Source organism: Arvicanthis niloticus, chromosome 25, assembly GCF_011762505.2.
Source record: "Arvicanthis niloticus isolate mArvNil1 chromosome 25, mArvNil1.pat.X, whole genome shotgun sequence".
NCBI lineage: Eukaryota > Metazoa > Chordata > Mammalia > Rodentia > Muridae > Arvicanthis > Arvicanthis niloticus.
Window position 1 is genome coordinate 31,488,089 of NC_133433.1, and position 22,953 is coordinate 31,511,041.

Below are 22,953 nucleotides of genomic sequence, written 5' to 3' on the forward strand. Positions count from 1 at the left end.
CGCTGAGACACGCCTCCCCGCTGAGACACGCCTCCCTGCTGAGACACGCCTCCCCGCTGAGACGCATTTCCCTTCTAAAAAGTAAAAAGGGCAAACATCCTTGTTTACTTTGACCAAAAGCAACTTGTGCATCATAGTTCATCACTTGATGAGGCAAATCAGGGCAGAGACTCTGCAGTAGGACCTGAAGGTGAGGCCAAAGCCATGAAGGAACAAACGGACTCCTTGTGGTTTGCCTCAGATGCCTTTCATATAGAGCCCAGAACTACCTGCCCAAGGATGGCCCTACTCATGGTGGGTTGCGCCCTGCCCTCCCAGGTTAATAAGGAATTAAGAAGATGCCACATAGATATGCCCACAGGTCAATCTGAAGGAGGTAGTTCCTCAGCTGAGGCTCTTTTCCCAGGTAATTAGCAAAAGTCTGGCAGAACAGAGTCCTAACCTTTGAAACAGGTTAGAATGGCCAGGCTCTCCTAAAGGCCAGAGATAGAACACAGATTCCATTCTTCTGATTGCCCACATTGGGCCAGACTACCCTGTATCAATCAACAATCCAGAAAGTGATATTGTCTATAGAAGAAGTCTGTCTTCATGCCCATAAATTACCTTCATAGGACTAGACTGGGCTCTGGGACCTGTGGGTAGAAACAACCCCTTTTAACCCCTTTTATAGCAAGACAGCCTACCTGGCTACTGCCAGGTAACTGTTGGGCGAAGCCTAGAAGGAATGCCAACAACCCCCTGGCTTTTTCTGATTCTCCTCTGATGGCCATATCAGTGGGACTGTCCTTCAGGTTGGTAACAGCCTCTGGTAACCATTTAGAAATCCCAGGATGAAGGAGAAGGGCATTGTTGCCTTCTTTCTGTTTTCCAAAATCACACAGAGCAGCCACAGAATAAGAGTTTGGGGATGCAGGTGGCGCCTCAGCACTCCTGAAAGGCCTGTTTCTGACCCTCAGGCCAGCTAAGCCCTGACCTTCAGGGCAACAGCCTTTTGGAATGTCTGCCTCTTCTACGCTACTTCCTGAGTCTCTTTTGAAGTCTCACTACCTCTATTTCTACCCACTGATCCCAGAGCCCTGTCTAGTTTTATGAAGGTCATTTACGGGCATGAAGACAGATTCCTCTCACAGATTTAGTTCAAGTTGAAACTTGGATTCTTATTGCCATTATACCCACACTCTAGAGTCCTTCTCACCTGGCTTGGGATGTATTGAAGTTTGTGCATGTCATTGTCCATAAGCTGTGTCCTGGGCAGCTTTTGCTCTGATACCATGGAACCCATGAATGCACCCTAGGGTTGTTCAGATTGGCACATGCATAATTTGTTATTCTCATTGCTGTAACCAAGTGCCTGGCAGAAAGCAAGTTAATGAAAGGAGAGTTTGATTGGACTCATGGTTTGGGAGATCTGACCTCAGTCTCTGCTTCTGACCTATCCCAATGTTGGAACATCTATGATGTGACAGCAACAGCTTTGTTGGTGACATGGTTATTAGTGACATCCTGAACAGTGAGCACTGCTGGAGAGTTAAGTTTAAAATTGTGTGTGTTTTTTTGGATGGTGGGCTTAGCCTGAGTTTTACAAATGTCTCCTCCTTTCTGATGCATGGTCATTACCCCTCCCCTCCCCTATCCTTCCCTTCTCTAAATGGTCATCCTTTGTCAAAAGGAGGCCTCCAGTTTTGCTTAAGGTAAACATAAGTAGTGTGGTTTATATGCAGTCAAGAATGGGTTTCTATTTAGTAAGCACAACACTTCTCATGCAGACTGTAAACACAGGCAGAAGAATGTTGCTTAGCAACGGACAGCAAGCAGCAAAAGTAAAAGAAATGAATTGAGCTGGGGCTGGGGCTGGGGCTGGGGCTGGGGCTGGGGCTGGGCTGGGGTGGGGCTGGGGTGGGGCTGGGGTGGGGCTGGGTTGAGGCTGGGGCTGGGGCTTGAGCTGGGCTGGGGCTGGGCTGGGGCTGAGGTGGGGCTGGATATACTAGCTGCTGTGGCCCTAACAGGGGCATGCTATGTAGCCATTTCAAATGCAAGAAAAATTTGAACACCAGGAACTAACAAATAAGTAGCCCTACAAATAGAAACTCAACACCAACAAAGCATCAGCATATTTCTGAAAACTAGAGAAAAGTCTGTACTGATGTTATCTGTTCTTTTACAACTTAAATAATTTAAGGTTACAAGATGACACAGAACATCTTCTCTGGTGTGCATGATACAAAAATACTTTTTTGTCATAGGATCAGGCTTGACCCATGCCTGTTTCCAGTCTTGTGGGTAGCAACGTCTCTTGACATAATTTCTTTTTTTTTTTTTATTAGATCTTTTATTTACACTTCAGATGCCATCCCCTTTCCCCATTCCCCCCCTTAGAAAACCCCTATCCCATGCCCCCTTTTCCTTTTTGCATTTATACATTTTTTTAAAATAATGTTAATCATAAGCGTTATAAGTTTGGAATTGTTCAATCAGAGGTGTAACCCACTGACCAACCTAGATATAACAACTATCTTTGACTGGTGGAGATACATGAATATCTGCCTCCCTGTCTCCCCCCTCTTTCTCTCTTTCATCACCTACCTTCTCCTATCCTTCTTCTCCTCTTCTTCTTACTCCTTTTCTTCCTCTCAGTACTCCTCCTACCTTAGCTCCTCCTACACATCACCCTTCCTGTTAAAATAAAACTTTTCTCTCAAAATACAATTAGAGCATAATTATGCCAATTTGTACCAGTGAGGTACAAGATAGTCTTAATACCCAGTCCATCATTTTGTTGACTAACCAGCACCTCTGTCATCTATCCTAACTAAAACATTTAGTTCTGAACCTGGCTTTAGGATGAATGTCAGCTGACGACCATCCACTCAAATCTTTTCTCTTACGGTAAATAGCTATAAGTTTTCAACCCCGTCAGAAATCCAGAATGACTGAGTTAACTATAATTGTGGGAAGCACAAATCATAGCTTCTAAAACTTAGCCAATTTATAGAGACCTCTGAACACTTGAAAAGCCCCTATACTACCGAACGTTGGAGCATCAAATCTTCAGCCTTCTGGCCCAGAATCATCTGACAGACCTTGGTGATGCAGGATTATTAAGGACTGATTACTCTGTCTAGGCAGATATAATCAGTCGACTATTCTGCATGTGTGTCCTTTTCTGGACAGTAATTTGTCTGTAGATGGAGAGAGGCAATTCTTGCCTAGTGGCTGTTACCACACAACTGGAGTAACTCCAAGGATGCTCAATTTCTTCTTAGAATCCACGACAGGAAGCTGTCAGGAGCAGACAGGTTTCTAATCAATATGAACATTAATATATAAATATTTGTAGCATCAGTTCTATGGACTTCTGATGTTTTGAAAACCAACTATCCATGTAAGGTAACCTGGACTGTTTTCTGTTAACTCCTCTCAGCTATTTCTAAGTAAAATATGGAAAGCACCCTAACAGTAAACTCAAAAATATGAATTTGCTATAGTCCCTTAACTCATAGGTTAACCGTCCCAAATCAGTTTAAAAAGTTAAAAAAGGGCTGGGTCTAGGCCCTGTATTCCTAAAGGTGTTATACAGGCACAATGCCCATGAGCGTATCAATATTCATCTCACTTTTATATTAATAAGGAGCTCGTACCAATGAAAACCTTAAATTTGAGATCAAAGTAAATTTTGTACCATTTAAGAATTTATAACTTCATCTTGATAATAATTATACAGATTTCTACCAGTAGGTTATGGCTATGCAGTAAGTCCTAGCTAATCCCCCCTGTTCCAACAAAACCACTACTTGTCCCTAGAAAGACAGACCATTATTAACCACGTTAGTCCCCAAGCTCAGGGAATAGGGGCGCTGACTCTTCTTTAACTTCTTCAAGCTGATTAAGGGCGTTGAGATTTTAGAAGAGGGGTTGGGGGGAGAGTAAGTTGATAAGCCTCTGATGCTGTGTCTTCACTGAATCCAGATGGAATTCCAGGACATCAGAGGTTTGGGCAGGTCTGCTCAGTATGCTTGATGAGTAGATACACCAAGGCTGTGTATTCTAGGACACTGCCTGAGTTCGAGTGCCTGGGATCCCTGCTTCCTCTGGGTTCTTGGATGTTGGGGGCAGAGCTGCCACCCAAGATCTGCTCAGTGCTCTGGCCCAGACCGGAAGGACCTTGACATAATTTCATTCTAGCTTCAACTTTCTTCTTCTTCTTCTTCTTCTTCTTCTTCTTCTTCTTCTTCTTCTTCTTCTTCTTCTTCTTCTTCTTCTTCTTCTTCTTCCCCTTCCCCCTTCCCATTCCTTCCCCTTCCCCTTCCTTTTCTTTCCCCTTCCTCTTCTCCTTCTCCTTCTTTTTCTCCTCCTTCTTCTGATATATATATATATATATATATATATATATATATATATATATATGTAAAATTTTACTTATTCACTTTACACTTTGCTCACTGCCCTCTTCCTGGTCATCCCTTCCACAATCTTTCCCCACCCTCTCTCATTCTCCTCTGAGCAGATGGGGGCCCCTGGGTATCCCCCCACCCTGACACTTCAAGTCTCTGCAAGGCTAGGTGCTTCCTCTCCCACTGAGACCACACAAGGTAGCCCAGCTAGAACAACATATCCCATGTACAGGCAACAGCTTTTGGGATAGCCCCTACTCCTGTTGTTCAGGACCCACATGAAGTCCAAACTGCACATCTGCTACATATGTGCATGGAAGCCTAGGTCCAGCCAGTGTATGTTGATGGTTCAGTCTCTGAGAGCCCTAAAGGTCCAGGTTAGTTGATTCTGTTGGTCTCCTGTGGAGTTCCTCCCATGAGGTATTTTTATTAGTCTTCTTTTTTATATGATAATGATGAAGATCAGATGGGAGCTTTGTCTCTTCTGTCTGGTGCTGTGTGAGAATATCCCAGGTATGTTGCTTAATCTAGACTGCCATTCTGCCATGGGGATTTGGGTCTTCATTCTAAAGAGAGAGCATAAGAAAGGCTATGCCTAATGGGTCTGACCCTTCATTAGTGAAGAGTGCCATTCAAGGAGACAATGCAAGGGAAATAGCTGGTCTGTGGACAGAGCTCAGTTCAAAACTACTTGCTCAGCATTTGTGAAGCCCTGGTTCTATCCCCAGCACCACACACATTGCACTATGTGTGGTGATACAGGCCTCTTGTAATCCCAACACTTGAGAGGTAGAGGCAAGAGGTTGAGAATATCAAAGTTACCATTGGCTTCATAGTGAGTTCAAGGCCAGCCTAGGTTACATGAATGCCAGTGTCAAGATATAGAAAGGAAGAAATCTAGAGGGGAAAGAGGAAGAGGAGGAGGAGGGAGAGAGGGAGGCTTTGCTTTTTAGACAGATATAAAAGCCAAAATCAATCTATTACTTCAATCTGATCAGAATATGAAGCAGGTGAGGCAGATTCTGTGTGTTGGATCAGAGGCAAGGAAGGTCAAATTTAATGAATTTGTTTAATACCTTACAGGTTTTTTGTTGTTGTTGTTGTCGTCGTTGGGTGTTTTTTTTTTTTTTTTTTTTCTGCTTGTCAGAGAATGGAGCTGAGGCAGCCACCTGTAAATCACGCATTTCCAGCAGGTGGCGCCCGAGGCCTGCCAGAGAATAGCAGCTTCCTTTGGCCTCTCCTGCTGGCGTACCTAATTTTTCTTACTGATGAACTTTGCTGAAAACTCATCACCTAGACTTAAAATTGAGTTGTCAGAGGAGTATCAGCAGAAAAACAAACAAGGAAAAAACAAACAAATAAAAAAAATACCAAAAACCAAAAATGAAAAAACAAACTCAAAAATCGTTTTGCTGGGAAGTAGTTTTGATGAAGCCTGAGGAAGATGCTGTCCTGTGGCCTCCCCTAGTGCCCCCCGTACAGTGTTAAAGGACGATAAACTCTGCATTATTTCGCTTTTCAGCCACAGCACTTAAAACTATGCAAAACTTCAAATGGATGGAAAAGCATAGGAACTGCTAGAAAAATAAAGAGACATTTCCACTACTCACATATGATATCTAATTTTGTAAAGTTTAATTTGTAGTTTATGGGCCCTGGAGAAGTTGTCTATTTACCAGAAAAACTGGTGACAAATGGGGGACACAGCAGGTACGCAGAGGTTAGAGTAGTCACAAACGAATTGAAAGACCCAGACACATTCTCCCACCCACAGAATGAAGAATGCTGGCTTGTCCTCATAGCTTAACCTAACTTGGACAGATTGTTCAGTCTCTCCAAGCTGCCAGTGTCTTACCTACAGGATGTTCATTTGTATCTGCCTGCTTTGCAGGTAACCAGGACTCAGGTAAATCTTATATCAAGCACTTAGCAAAGCACCTGGCGTATTGTAAACTTGAAAGGGCATCGTTAACTGCCAGAGCCTCAGCCAGCTTCTTCCTGTTTGGGATGAGGATCTTAGAGGAGATCTGTGAGTTGGGCTGATGATTGAAAAAGCTGAACTCGATGTATGTGTGCTTATGTGGATAATGTATAATATCCTGATTGGGAAATGCTTTAATGTGAAAGAATCCTGTGCTATTGATGCCAAATGCTCACAATTCGTGGTAGATCCTGTATTTTCTGGTTGATTGGAAAATATGTCCAGAAACTGCAGCTGGCAGATTTTTTCCTCAATAGTCTTTCATGCATGTTCCTCTCCAGTCCTTGCAGAAGTGAGGACGGTATCACATTTCTGTGTTCTACTCAACTCAACATGATTTATTGAGTGCCTAAAACATATAAGGCACTTGCTAGTCCTTACAGTAGAAAGGTAAACGAGGCATAAATGCCCCAGAGTGAGACATTATCTCCCAGAAATTAAGATATGTTAACAAATAACAGAACAGAAGCATGGAAAAAAAGTGATGAACGCTGTGAATAAATTCTATTCATATTCCTGAAGGAAGAAAGGAAAATATGAAGTAAGATGCTATACAAATGAGCCTTCAAAGGTAGGTAGGATGGTGAGATGGGGTGGCCATGAGATTCAAACAAGAATATTCTAGACAGAAGGGCAGGCTCACAAATGAGGAAAGCCATGTCTATAATTGGGAGTGACTGAGGGAGGAGTTTGAGAACAGGAGAGAGCAGAAGGCAAGCAGAGGAGACCCATTGAGTGAGTATAGCTGGCTTGGAGCCCCAAGTTAAGGACTTTAAACTTCTTGAGAAGAGAGCAGTGGTGCAGGGGCCACTTTGTGAGTAATGAAAGCTGGAGAGAAAATAGCAATGGAAGGAAAGCCATGTGAGCAGGTGATGAGTGGTCTGTGTGGAGTGCTTCAGCCCTGAGCCCCTGCACAGGGATAGACAGTGCAGACATTAGAGAAGCAGGGATGCAGTCCACTCAACCCAATTTTATTAACCATCGACTCTTATCCAAGACAAGCCTCCCAGGGAACTTCAGAGAAAAATCAAGAGCTTCCTGTGCTGAGAGGGTTGCTTTGATGATGCTAACTACCTGGTCTTCCAAGAATGCCTGTGCTGGTGGAGCAAGGGTGGGCAGTGAGGAAAGAGAGGGGCCATAGCCCCTGGCAAAGTGACCCCATCCTTGCCAGAGAAGAGGAGATGATTTAGCAACAGGAGTCAACATCCAAACCCACTGAGTAGGTGAACGAACATGAGCAGAGGGTGGGACAATGCATGAGCCCATGAATGAGTGCATAAAAGAACAGGAAGCCTGCCAGTCTTCATGAATTGAGTCCTTGAATATTTTCCCATCAACATGTGTGATTAGATCTTCCAAAGTGAGCAAAGCAAAGTCATTCTAAAATGACTTTCATAATGATGAACAAAGAATAACTAAGAAAAGACTGTGTCTCAGTGCTCACATGGCACAGCTCAGATGGCCAGAAGGGTGGCCAGCATGTTGAATTCCACACTCTATGCATTTAAAGCTTCTTTTTGTATTCCATCATTTCAGCTTTTAAGTCAAAATTTCATTTAGTAGCTTGAGCGGTGATTAGAACAAGTTTCCATGAACTATTTAAAAATCCATTTGTGTTGACTATGACATTCACTAAATGTTGCGATCGTCAATGTGGGGTTTTGCTCCAAAACCTTAGAATGAAGCATGAAGTCTCTGCCTGCATCTGTCAAGGTGTCATAGTCTTAGCCAAACCTACAGCCTTGAAGGTTCAAAGGACTGGGTCTACTAGTGTCCACTGTACCTGGAAAAGTTCATTTGGGGGGACTGATGATCCTAGAATGCCATGGCTTGCTCATGGTGTCCATGCAGTCAGCAGCAAGCATCCCTCTCCAACCGATGAATCTCCATCAGTCTCACAGATTTCAAAACCCTTTGCCTCCGAGTGACTTTAGTAGTAATGTTGCTGTTGAATGCTGGTGCATCCCTGTCTGTAAAAGAGCCACTCTGCTCGGGGGAATTTCCAACAGTGGCAGAATACTTGAGATAATCTAAATTGGATCCTGATGGCCTTGAATAAAGAATGTGAGATATTATGCTATCGCCTACTTTTGTGGAGGAGACCTGTAGGGTCATCTCATCTATAAAGTCCCAGGAAGAAGCTTGTCACCACAAATAATATGTGGAAGGAAGAAATGACTCTGTCTTGGCTTGATGCCCACTAGCAGAGATGCTTGTCTTGAAAAAGAAAGATGTTGGCATCTCTGTGGCCCACACTCATGGCTGCACAGCAGAACTTCACCACTCTGCTCTTATGTGGTTCTAGAGCAGAGTCCTCATGGTGTATCTATCATTCTAGTATTGAAGCTGAGTCTTGCTCTCCCTCTTACATATCTATGTGTCAGTGTGTATGGAGGCCATAATTCAATCTCAAGGATGCCATTCCCCTGTAACCATCCATCTTATTCATCTAGGCTCTCTCACGAGGTCAGTCACTAGGCTAGGCTAAGCTGACCAGAAAGCCAATAGTATCTGCCTGCCTCTACATCCCTAGCACTGGCGCCATACTCATGCTACCATACCTGGCTTTTTCATTGAACTCGTGGACTTGTGTTTGTGCCATGGCCAGGACTTTACTGACAGAGGCAATTTCCCAGCCCCACAAGCTGGGTGTCTCTGGGTACGATTAGGAGCCAGATAGCTAATTAGTGTTATTAGAAGCTCAGCCCTGTCATTTTCTCACAGACATACATTTCTAACCTCTCGTTAATCATATAAGAAAGTCCAAGTGCTTTCAAGAGTGCACACAAGCGTAGAGCATTTTTATAGGGCACTAAGTTGTGAAATTAGAAAACTCTCAGGAATTATATAGCCAGGTTCCAGCCCATTCTGTAGTCACGTTATTGTCACTGTCTGAATCAGATCATGTGTCCTCACCTGGCTTCCAGCTCTTTTTCAACAATGAGATGGCTTTACAATAGAAGGTATTTCCCAAGCGTGGTGTGCAGATAGCCCCACTCCCTTTGAGGCACTATATCCCATGACGATCTGGACTTTCCCCTGGGCCTCACCTGGCCATACCATTTTATGTCCAACCTTTCAGTACCTAAGGACCAGTCCCTTGGACCTTGCCCTCCCCTTCTCTCACTAAGTCTTAACTGCAACTATTCCCAACCCCATATCTCTGAATCTTCCCTTCTCTGTGTGATAAACTTGCTGGGGGTGTTTTGAAACCACAAAATGTATAGACAGGGAATGCTCATCTGACAAACTCATCCATGTCAGAATGTTAGGGCAGGGAAGCAACCTAGGTGCTCCTCCTCAAACAGGAGAGCAGGAGACCAGGACAAACTCAGGGAAAATGAGTTCTCTGGGGCATTGCAGAGACAACCGAAGGCAGACAGAGCGGTGTCTCTGGCAGAAGGGTGAGTAGCTATGTTTTAGAAGAAATGATTTGGTATGGTTTTTAGAATCTTATCAGTGGGTAAATACTGGCTCACAAAATCCATTCTCCTGATGAATATGCACATAGTTTGCAGAGAAGAGATTCAAGTAAAATATGTTCAATCTTAAAGAGAAATTTGAAATATGAGACCAGTCCAACTTTTCAGGTCCTCTCCTCCAAATGTCTGGCTTTAATCATGTCGAGTGCAGGGGTTCCCACATCCCAATAAAATACACTTTACCTGTGTGAGTCCTCACCTGCCACCTGAGGCTTTTCGGGTTTCTGACTGTAGGACTCAGTTGCTCAACCCATTCTCCTTCCACAGAGTGAAGAACTTAATAACATGAGCTGCTCAATGACGAATTTTCCCTAGGGGTCTTTGTTACACTATTTTCGGCATCTCTGTGAGCACGGAGGGTTTAAAACCACGCAGAAATCTAGGCACCAGGCACAGGCTTTGAAGTCTACCTTCTTTAAGTAGAAAACAGGAATATATGATTTTTCTTTAAGTACGGACTAAACCTAGCTGGGTAGTGTGAGTGAAAGTTAACGGTTGTCCCTTCTCTGGAAGTACTGGGACAACCCAAGGCTACAAGGCTTGTGAGTGGCACAGCAGGTAATGGCAAGTCTGAGGTAAACCCTCTGTTAATTTCATCCACAAAATCCTGTATCTCAGCACCAATAAAAACAGCAACATGACAGTCTTTTGTGATCAGTAACAGACACCTGGCAAATGCTCCCAAAGAGCTGAAGAATGAACTAAACTCTTTCCCTAACTAAATTCATCTAATGCATTTTAGTAGTATAACTTAGTGTTTCTTTCTTTTTTTTTTAATAAACAGAGATACTGAAGTATAGAGACATTTACTAATATTATAAGCCACCAGCTGTCTATTGAGCAGAGGGGGCAAATCCTCAAGCCTAGTCTCTGCTCTATGATGGTAGCAGAAAGGACAGTGAATGAACACAGGACTTGACGGAAATAACTACCAGTCACATTGTTGCCATGTGCCTTTCTAGACTTTCTGTGTGAATATTATATGTATATAATATATACATATTTATAAATAAATGTATATATGTATAAATGTATATAATATATACATATGTGTGTGTTCATATATAATACTACATGTAATATTATAAAATATATGCATTATTTATCTTTTGCAATGTCTCCCTTTTTTTTTACCTTAACAATAACTAGCTTGGAAGCACTTCTATGTGAATAGCTTTTACTGAAGACAGTGTGACAGTCTGGTCACACTACATTTCCCAGAATTCCGCCAGAAGGTAAGTGCCTCTCCAGCACAGTGGCCACAAAGTATACATGCTAATGGTTTAGTAAAACATATATGAGAAGTATCTCCTTGAATATATCAAGACCACACAATCCTGACAGCTTTGACATTTATTCCAGCACATTCTCCCATTCCTGTGTTTTATAGACATGGGTAATGAGCCCAGGAAGGGCTGTCCTTACCTTCCCGAGAGCGGAAAGCAGAGAGTTGTTTTCCCGTAATGTGATGCCCCACAGCTGGCCCAACAGTCCACGGTGCCAGCCAGCCAGACTCTCCCCCACCTCCTGCTCACCACTGCATGTCACAGTGTGGACCACAGCAGGGCAATCTGTCCTTCCACAGGTAGTGTGACCTCAGGAGGAAAGGGGGCTTTATTTGTAGTTTCCACAGTTCTTGGAGTAGTGAGCATAGCCTGGGTACTGGCAGCTGAGGAACTTGAGGTACACCCTGCTGGTGGGATCCATTAGTTCCTATTAGCCTCCCTCCTCCACCAATATCAGTACCTGTTTGGTGATGAATAGACACGAAACATGCCCACATCACAATGTTCTCAAGAGCAAGCAGTAAGAATGTGCCTTGACCCACCGGAATAAATTGCACCAAATACAGTTGTTGTTCCCATTGATTGTTCATTAGTCATGGCCCATGGAGTGGTTAGTGGAACAAATATTGTTTTCCAATGGAAACTGAATGCAGTCCAGTGACTGTACGACCTGCCATAATAGCAACCACATAGCTGTTTTCCATAGCATTGTCGTGAGCTGATTCTATCCTGAATCAAATTTCTTTTTTTTTTTCCTTGTTATTTGTTTTGGGGGTTACATTTTTGGAGAAAGTCTCACCTGTTAACTCAGGATGACCTGGAACTCATTAGAGTAAGGTTGGCCTCAAACTTGCAACAATCCTCCTGCCTAAGCTCCTGTGTATTGAGATTATAGAAATGAGCCTATGTATCTACCTCTTTCACTATTTGATCATCTCTCAGACCGCACCTCAGATTTCTCTCTGTCCTGTCCCTTTCCTTCACAACAAGCATCAGTCCATAGTTGAGTGGTCAGGGAATAAATAGGATTATAGTATAATGAAAAGAATGGGCAATTCACTGGGCTAGAGAGATGGCTCAGAGGTTGAGAGCACCAACTGCTCTTCCAGAAGACATGAGTTCAATTCCCAACAACCACATGGTGGGCTCACAACCATCTGTAACAAGAACTGGCACCCTTTTCTTGTGTGCAGATATACATGCGGGCAGAACACTGTACATAATGAATAATCTTAAAAAATAATGGGCACTACAGGATTTACCTACATTTAGTGATAACCATGATGGTTGTGCTGAGGTATCTGTTAACTGTTATGGAGAATTCCACTAATTATCTCACCCTCAAGATCACTGGAAAGGAGATAAAAGAATATGTAATTATCACCATAGGACACTGCATAATTTGTTAAGTATGGATAATTAATCAGATTAATCAGGTTAAGTTACAAAAAAAAAGTTACTATTCTTTTAGTCATAAAAAGAAATACAATGAAGCACTCTGCATTTCTAGGCCTGTCAGTCAATAAAAATAATTCATAAAACACTCACTATCAGCCTTGTCCTACTACAATTGATAACTATAGGAACTGGTCTATAGAGCGAGATCCAGGACAGCCAGAGCCACATGGAGAAACCCTGTCTCCAAAATAAATAAATAAATAAATAAATAAATAAATAAATTAGAAAATAATTGAGAGGATCTTTAAAATGCAGGCATCAGTTAGGCAGTGACGTCACACACGCTTAGCAGAGCAGTGCTGAGTGGCCGAATAGCTTGACTCCAGACAGCACTGTGCAAGCCTTTACATTCCAGCGAGGCTTCCAGAGGTTTGTCAAGCTTCACTCACACATGGCAACAGATCCTTTTGCTCATGAGGAGAAGAAAAACAAAACCCTGCGAACATGCCTGGAAGACTTCATAATTACCTTGCCAACTGCTTCTCCTCATTGCCACTCTCCAGTCATAATGAGAACCACCATGGGTACACTTTCCTGCCATGTTTGCAGTTGGGCCCAGGCCCGAGGATATGTGTTGGCCCCTCTGCCTGGAATTTTAAGCCATAATTTAAAACCAAGTGTCCAGCCTACTCACTCAGTCTTCACTGGAGCCTCTAAAAGCAGGTGCTTGTCTTAACCGCAGTGATAACTCTCGTCAGGAACTCTCTTGATGCTTTTGCCACATAATCAGCTGGAGTCACTCTAACTCCTATCAAAATGATACCTGTCCCCATGCAGGCCTTCTCCATCTATAGCTATGCCTTTGTTCTACTGTGAGCTACACTACTGAATGTCTCCCGTTACCCAGATCCTTCATCCTTAACACAGGACTCCCCTCTTGTATGGACTGTGGGCAAGGTTGTGCTCCATACAGAACAAGGCTTGATCCTTTATTGTGGTCTAAATTACCATGTAAGAATGCACGAGAACAGATAACCTTATGAAGAGTTGGCAGGCTGTCAGTTTTTCTATAGGGTAGCAGTAGAAATAACCTTGTGGAATCAACTGTTAAGGAGCCATAGACTAGAGGTCCTGTTCTCATAAGTTCCAGGTTCCCTCTATGGAACTTGCCCACTCTGTCTCAGCCTGCCCTTTCTTCCCACTGTCCTCTCTTACTTTACAATCCCAGGCTCTTTCTTATATTTCAGTGGGATAATTTGCTAGCCACATAGATTCTATGTAAACTTGAACCATGATGGAATTTACTACAAAAGCAACAGCTCAGTGTGTCCAGGTCAAATCTTTGTGGGCCAACGAGATGTGACCTCAGTCACCCTGTGTTCTGGTAATATGGGCCCATGCCGTCCTCTAGCGCTGACTTGTTTTATGGAGGCTGACGGGTAAGGCTGCCCAAAATGCTGCTCCTCAGTCACAGTGCTTGTCCCTCCTCATGGTCTCTTTGCAAAGGCAGACTCAAAGGTGAGAACAGAAAGTCCTGAGATGGCATCTGTCGAATGCGTGGCTGAGACTACAGAGGTGAGGCCACCCACAGCATCCACGGCTGTGGCTGTGCCGTTCATTTTGTTTGCCTTGAGTTGCTGAAGATTCACAAGTAAGAAAGTTATAATGAGTCTATCACGTAGACACCAACTCAGCTTTTTCACTTTGCCCTCTAATACCCTTCCTAACCCAAATAAACTCTTGCGGACGCTGCGAATGTTTATGGATTCTTTTTGATGAGAAAAATGTTTTTTAAGATATTGAGTTAAACAGCTTAATGGAGTCTGGGTATTCTTGCCATGTGTAAATTATACCCTGTGCTAAATATGCACTGGAAGATAGCTTGCCAGATAATATAGAGACCATAAAATAACTCATGTGGCCAACAGTAATTAATCTTCTGAAGACTCTTGGGTACATTTTACTTCTTAAGATAGATTTACAAACTGGACAGTGGTACTACATCAAGAGTGTGGTAAGATAAGAGAAAGATACAGTGGTTAAAACCTCTTCTTGAAGTAAACAGCCCAGTGCCTTACAGCAAAAGCAGTGTTCGTATCCCTGTGGCTGCAACACACAGAAGCAATTAATATGAGTATGTTTAGGGAAAAACTGAAGCATATCTATGGCCATTGTGGAAATGCATTAAATAAGAGGAACTTTTGGAGAAAATGAAAATGATAAATAATATTTCTTGAAAGAAAAACAAAACAAAACAAACAAACAAACAAAAAACCCAAGCTTTTGGCTATTGTACAGTGATGTGTGATGCTTCTGTTGACAATGTTCTAGTCTTTTGATCTTTATGCACAACCTTTGGAGAATTGTGGGCTCCTATTCAAGTTATCTTAAACGCAAGGACTACATTAATGTGTACTGGTCCCCTTGGAGGTCTTCCTCCAATGAGTGTGCTGTCTGAAATTTTGTTTGTTTCTAAAACGAAGTCAAGGAATTGAGAACTGAACAAGGATCACACGAGGGTAGATGCTTGTGGAGAAATTACTTGCTGAAAATTCATTCATATTCCAAAAAAAGCAAAATTGTCCCACACCAACTTTGCAAGCCTCGAATGGCCTAAGCTTAAAAATACTTAAAAAAAGAAGTCTCCAGAGGATCCTGAGTGTGTGGAATGAATTAAAGGGACCACAATAGAAGTAAAGTTAATAATCATATCGGGAAAGAATGAGAGGTTGGCACACGTCTAATGTTAACATAATGACCAGATAACATGTAAGAAGCGCCCTTCACCAAACTGAGACTGTGCTCACAACAGGGGCCGTGCACTAGAAACATACCTGTTTTCTATGTGAGTTTATTTAAAGCAGATTTTTCTGTTTTTAAGTGGGTACATTGTAAAAATATGTAAGTGACAAGGAGCTGCTAGACTTTCAATCCATCTTTAAAAAGAACAAGTTTATGATTCAAATATAAATGGGTCAGAAACATATGGATTAGATTTCTGTGAAATATGTTCAAATATTATGAGGGGAGAGCATATTTGACAACTATATTGGAGGTGTTTCCAGAGCTATGGTCTCTAAATGTGTACTAGGTTTCATTAGGAAGCCTGAACTCTCCCAAGACACAACAGTTAGCTTTGGTATGAACATCCTATAGTCACAGAAGTCTCATTTAGACAATTTATTTGAAAACTGAAGCCATTACTTTCAAATAGGAGTCATTTACCTCAGTGGCTCATTGACAATCATGATGAATCATTAGCAAAACAAAACAAATTTGAAAACTTCATTTCTAAGTGAAAAAGCAAAGCCGATTTTAGACAGTAAGTCCTGAATGGTGGCTGTTCATTGACCTGACCAAGATCTCTTAGACCTTCAGACTGTTGACAGCTGTCTTCAACTGTCCTGTTTGCACTGAGCTTGCAGTTTCTTTGAGTGAAGTTAAAGTTGTTTGTTATAGGCACACAGGCACTATACTTAGAAGAAATGAGTTTACTTGCAAGTGTCTTTGTTGACCACCCTTCACAGGGGCTTTTTGATATTGTTAGAGGGTGACCTCAATCGAAATAATCAAATATCTTTAGAAACTGGAACTGAAGTTGCAGGGGCCTCATGAGCTTTCTGTGGTAACTTTATTAGAGATGTGTGTATCAGCAGATATAACTTGGACCAGCTAGCTGTGACTCCAATCCTGTTCTGAACCTCTCTGCCTCCCCCACACTTTTGTAAATTGCCAACTCTCATCACTCCAAGGTGGTCCAGAAAAGACCAGGTGAGGGGTCACTATAGACTCATCCCATAGCCAGGAAAGTTACCAAGAATCCACAGCTCCAACCACAATGTAAAGCATAGGGAGTTGCTGATGTGCTGAAGTTGTGGTTATCTGTTTGGGGCCTCGTTTCCTGACATGATCTTTTAACATATTTCTTGATGACACTGCACTGTAAGGAATTCTTTTGCAATCTGTTCTTTTTTGTTTTATTTGGCATGAAACAACGTGGCTCACGGGGGCTATCGCTGTACTGAGGCCCCCCACACATCAGTGAAGAAATGGCCAGAAGTGAGGCTCTCTTCCAACCTCTTTAAACCTGAAGATCTTCAAGAGGGTCTCACATGTGGCTCCCTGTGTTTTCTTTAGGAGCACTCCTGGATGCTAGGATTGTTCAGATTGATTTTTAAGCTTTCCTCTTCACTGGAAGAAATTCTCCCCAGAGAAGTTCTGTTCTAAACTTTCTCTCTGATTCATGAGAGAACAAGTCTTACAAACTGTTGAATTTTTGAATGCCGTCCCAGAAACAGGAAAGGGTGACACCAAAGCCTAGCCAGGCAAGGTACATTTGATTTATGGCAGTAGAGAAACAACATTTAAAAAAACAAAACAGAACAGCCTTGAGTTAATACTAACTCAAGATAGAGGAAAACGTTGTCATTCTTTAGCATTGCTGGTGTTTTGTTCCCTGAGGATCTAACCTTTCTTCCAGGAGGGGTGGAGGTACATTTCTGAGATTTACCATTCCGAGTTTGAAAGGGGGAAGAAAGGGTTTAGAATAACCTAGTCACAAAATAAAGGGTTTTAAAGCAGCAGACACTGCACATAACACACTCTGTCCAGTTTTAAGCATCACTTAGAAAAATGGCCACAGAGATACATTAACTCTGCGATGACCATCTGCTCCTCAGGACATTCCTTTCAGATACAGGCTATTTAACTAAACTAACTCTACGGATTAACTTACAACCAGACAGTATAACAGCACTGACCTCAAGAAGCCGTTCCGAAAATTTAGTGAGTTAATGAACAGCTGCACACAGCATAGTGTAGAGGCTGACTCACAAGAGATGCTCAACTGCAGGGACTGTGTCAGCCCCATAATGCCCCTCTTCAGAGATGCCAATCAAAGGTGGGCTCTGATAAAACCTAACTTGGCAGTTGAGACAGTCCCAATCCTCACAGTGTATGCTTGCTACAGTTTTGCTATTATTTCTCTCTAATGAAAGCTCATGTCCCCAACGAAACAAGTTGGATAAAGAAAGAGGCACTAATGGTATCTAGGCCTTGGGTCTCACTCTGCTGGGACTGACCTGGTTGTTTCAGGAACCAGGTACATGAAAGCTATCCCAGACCCTCCCCAATGTCCCCTCTAAGTGCCCTTGCTTTAGTGTCAAGCTGAAGGAGGACCATGCCAGAAATGGCCACCCAACTTTCCCTCCAGGATTGTGAGCCAAACAAACATCTTTTCCTTATAGGTTAGCCAGTACCAGTTATTGTTTTGAATAGGAACACTTAACCCCAAAGCTACACTATCCTTGTGTGCAAAAAAAATATTAGTTCAGATTTTTTTTTAGTCTCCGAACATGCTGTATCTTCTGTTCTCTCTCTCTCTCTCTCTCTCTCTCTCTCTCTCTCTCTCTCTTTGTTTCTCTCTCTCTGTGTGTGTGTCTGTTTCTCTCTCTCTCTCTCTCTATATATATATATACATATGTATATATATATATATCTTCTCTGTGTGTGTGTCTCTCTCTCTCTCTCTCTCTATATATATATATATATATATATCCTCTCTCTCTCTCTCTCTCTCTCTCTCTCTCTCTCTCTCTCTCTCTCTCTCTCTGTGTGTATGTATCTCCCCTTCTGTCTCTCTCCCACCCACCCCTCCCCATGAATTTTATTTTATTTTTTGGTTATACTTCTAAGAACACCTGTTTCTTCTGTTTCCTGGTTCTAAGAACAAATATTCTGAAACTGGTGAGTTCCAGCAGTTATTCTAACCTAAATACGATTCTGGGTAAGTTGAAAATATTCCCAGGTAAATCCTCAATGTTTTTAAAGTTGCACTGCAGAGATCTTGTTCTGCATCAGTGCAGATTTCACTGAAATGGACCGTGCGATTTTATAATCACGCGTAGATCTGATTTACCTGAAACCTCATTCAGACTCTGTGAAAGCAGCAGCGCACATCTGGCTCTACTTTGAAAGTCCACAAAAGGGTCTTGTGTGTGAGTCTACCGCATAACGTCATTCCAGCCCGACTTGTGCCTAGGAGGCCTTTCCTGGGAAGCTAGCTTAATGAGGACGCCTTCGGAGGAAGGAGGTACAATCCCAGGCCTTGAAAAAGCCACAGCCTTTGATGAGCCGCTGGACTCAGATGAGGGCCGGTGGTCCTCTGCCCGGTCTGTGAGTAGTGTTGGGTCTTTTATTGTTTGCTGCAGTGGGATTTGGCTGCCATGGGAACAGACATCTGCCGTTCCAAAGGGCAACACATCTGACTCACTTGTGGAAAGGCATGGTAACAAGATGGCACGTGTTTGGGAAATGCTCTGAAAACCAAACGGAATCTCTTTCCTAGTCTAGTAAAAGGAGAGTGCCTGGCAGCCAGGCCAAGTGTGAGGTGCCTTGCCTCTGGCTGAGCTTTTCCTGTGAGTGGTACTTACACACATCACTAACTTCTGTTTATGTATTTATTTATTTGGCTTTTGGAGATAAGGTGGAAAAGAGCCCAGACTGCCCTTGACATACCATTTAGCCAAGGTTGGCTTTGAACCTGACCTTTTTTCTCCCATCTCCCAAGTGCTTACATCATTAACCCCTTAACTACTTTTTCTAAGCATGTGGTAACACAGGACATGACCCTAGGCTGGGTTTTCAACCCTCCTCTTCTGCCCTGGAGCACTGTGTTTGGAGTCCACCAGCACTCAAACTCCTTGCCAGGACCTCTTCCATGGTGATTTGGAGTCTGGCAATCTAACTTAAGTTCACTCGGTTGCGGTTCCTCAAGGCCCAGGCACGGATCTCCCTCCTCCCAATGGCTGACTGAGAACATAACCTCCTCTGGCTTCTGGAGACAGAGGTCTCACACATTCACTCTCCTTGGTTTGGAGGATGGAAGACAAAGTGTCACCTGAAAGACTTGCTTATGTTTCCTGCTTCTGTGCTGACCAATGATGGGAGGAAGGATGCAGGGGAAGCATTCATCAACATTATGAAGGCCCCATAGAGGGACAGACAGTATGAAACACTGAGGGCAACTGTTCTTCTGGGTAAGACATTTGTTAGGGAAATTCTTAAGCAGATAGATAGGAAATGAGAAAGGGAGTTTAAACAGGGTATAGGCCCATGAGATGAAGACTTCTTCTAACAAGTTACAGAGGGGGTAGCCAGATGTTATGCCATAGTTAACAGTAGTGTGAGACTCATTGTGGGAGGAGAGAACAGAGTGTTGAAGGTTGTCCGACCTCTGCACATACTCCTGCTTTCATATGTGGCAATGACAGCAACAACCACCAACAACAACATCAACAACAACCGATAATAATAATAACAACAACCACCCAGGTTCTCATCAGTTCCACAGGACCTGGTTACTTCTGGAGCTTGTTCAACCTTTAGTAAGGATGGCAGACTCATACAGTCGCCATCAGGTGCCTGTCATTTCTCTTGCAGCAGCTGTGGAGGGTGGAGAAAGAGGCTGCTCCAGGTTAGTGTGCTCCAGGTTAGTGTGCTCCAGGTTAGCATGCTCTGAGTCCTCTCCAGTCTGTACTAACAGCTGTACTGTGTATGAAGCATGGTGCATATTAAGCTAAATTAAAGAAGGTGGCACAAAAACTCAGCACTATATAGCTCCACATATTAGAAATATGTAGATCAAGCAAAGCCATAGAGATGAGTGGGTTAATGGGAGGGTCTGGCATGAAGGGACAGTGGGAAGTAACTGCTTTTAGACCTAGGGCTTCTTTGGGAAATGACCATGTTTCAGAACTAGAAAGAAATGAGGGTTGTACACATTGCAAATATGCTTCTAAAATGCCACTGAGCTGTTCCATCACTCGTTTTGCATTATGGGAACTTTTTTGCCTACACTCCAAACACTTTCCCCAGGCACAGTGGCATAGAAACATGGAACAAAATGTGGACTTTCAGGGTGTGATTGCAGTTCCCAGAGAATCTGTTTTGTTTTGGTCCAGTGACCAGACACAGACTACATACAGCCCACAGCATCCCAAATGCCTCTCTTGACAGCTGTGGTCTGAAGGGACATCTTTGATGGACCCTGGAGGTTTCTTTGTTGCTCAGAAGGATGCTATCTCAGTCAGTTCCTCTAATTTGAGTGGATTTTTTTTTCCTTCCAGTGGTCTGTGTGCAATTTCTCACACAGCCTAAGCAAGAAAGGTTTTTACATTTTTTAATTACATGTACTGTACATGTATGTGTATCTGTGTGTGTGTGTCTGTGCATGGGGTGCAGTACCTACAGAAAACAAAAGGGGGTGATGGAGTGACTGGAGCTGGATTTACAGGCAGTTATAAGTTGCCCAGTATAGGTGCTGGGAACCCACCTTGGGTCTTCTGCAAAACCAGCAAGTGCTCTTGATCACTGAGCTCCCCTCCAAAGAAGAAAAAAATATATAAAAAAGAAAAGAAAAGGAAAGAAAAGAAAAAAGTCAAAAACAACAAACAACAACTATCCAGGTTCTTGTCAGTTTCATAGGCTCTGGTTTCATAAGCTCTTTCCAAGGGCTTTAGTTAAATCAAAGTTGGTTTTCATGGCCATTTGGTTGTTTCCTTCTGTTTCTTTCATTCCCAATTTCCATTACAGGGAACCATTTGAGGCCAATCCTCAAATCCTAGATTTGGCTCAATTTTGTTAAGAAAACAGAAGAGTTTGATTTCTACTTTTTTCCTTTAACCGATTTGAAGTCATTACATGGTGTCAAATATATTGATTTCTTCTTACAGTTTGCATGTGTTTTCTAATAGATAGGTAAGTAGCCTCTTGTGTTCTGTAATTCCCATAAAAATATTGACCGCAAACCAATTCATCTAGAAAAATAGCTCAATTGCCTTAGCCTTGTTGGGACAGCTCCAGCAAAGCCATGGAGCCTGGACAGTCTGCAGGAAGCTGAATGGTAAAACTGAATCTACAAGTGTTGAGCAGCAGAGGTGATCTGTGCCCCAAGGTCACCATGAAGATCAACTCGGGCTTTGAGTTGAAAAAGTTCAAAGGCTTCCTTCTTGACAGGAAAGGATACAGCAGTGGTAGATCCGGAAGATACAGTTCCCAGCCCAGAGGTACACAGTCTTTCGAACAACTGTCTTTTGTATGTGAGCTGATGTTTGGAGAAGGTCTGTTGAAGGGCTACAGAATGACATGGCACCTTGCGCCTCCAGGGGCTTCCTCTCCTGCCATTAGGAACCCAACAACTTGTAAATGTATAAGTATTGCTTCTCCTTGCCCTCTCATTTCTCATCAGAGCAGCTCTTCCTGTTCATTCAGGACAATGTAACTGTCACGCATGAGTAAAAAACAGGGGCCTTTCATTGTCACCAAACACATGGACATGATACTGATTGCTTTTGCTCTGGACAGAATTGTCATCTAAGGAAATTAAAAACAGCACATTCACACATACCAATGAGGCTTAAAAGATTCACGCTCTAAAGTCAAAGCTTAGTGTAATACAGACCTAAGATCAATGTTATTCTTACCCAGATTTAGTATGTTAAGAGATTTAGCAGCACTTCGGTTGTGTGAGCGCAGTCATTTAGTGTGCCATATGTTTGTTTGATTTCCAACACCAATACTGAATTGCTCTGTGAGACACACACATTGAAAATCCCGCAATATCCAGGTCTCCATTAGAGCTGGCTGGATTCCTACAGTGCAGCACCGTTAGTCACAGTGAAACTACTACAAAATGCTCTCCTCCTTGTGAATGCATAAGAACTGAGAGGCGCATAAATCTGAATTTCTCATCCCAGTGACGTGAAAAGCTTCTTACTAAACTGTAAGCCTCACTAAACTTCAGATTTGTCAGTTCCAAGGTTCCAGTATATCTCTAGCTAGTGACAGAGAGTGCAGGTGGAGATGAGGAGGGGATCCCAGTGGTTGGGGGATACAGGGAGAGTGGTACTGGGTTAGGACCAGCTTAGTCAGACAAGGTGTTTTGACTGGAGGTGGGAGCTTTCAGGGAAGTCACAAAGCTTCTAGCCACCATTATCAAGAACACAAATTATAAAGGGAAACTTTAATTGTAATGCTAAGATGTTTCAAGCCTAATGTCCACTGAAGTACACGTGGCATTTGAGTTTCTGAGCTGAGAAAGCTGTACACCTGTAAGACATTCTCACAGACTTTTCCCTCCTTGTTTCTGTGACAATCACGTTGGCATAAGCAAGTCATGGGTCTCTTGTCATTTTTATCTCATAGATGAAGGACTTAAAGTGAGTGAGTAGCTTCCCAGAACCTTGCACACTACCCAGCGCCCCTGCCTCTTCCACTAGTCATCTGTGTTCTGAAGCAGCATGCTCCAAAGATGAGCCACCAGAGGCCACATCCACAGGCAGGTGCCTGCTACATAGCTGGGGAGGGCCTTGAAGGTAAGATGACCCCTTACCCTGACTCTCTTTACTTAGAGT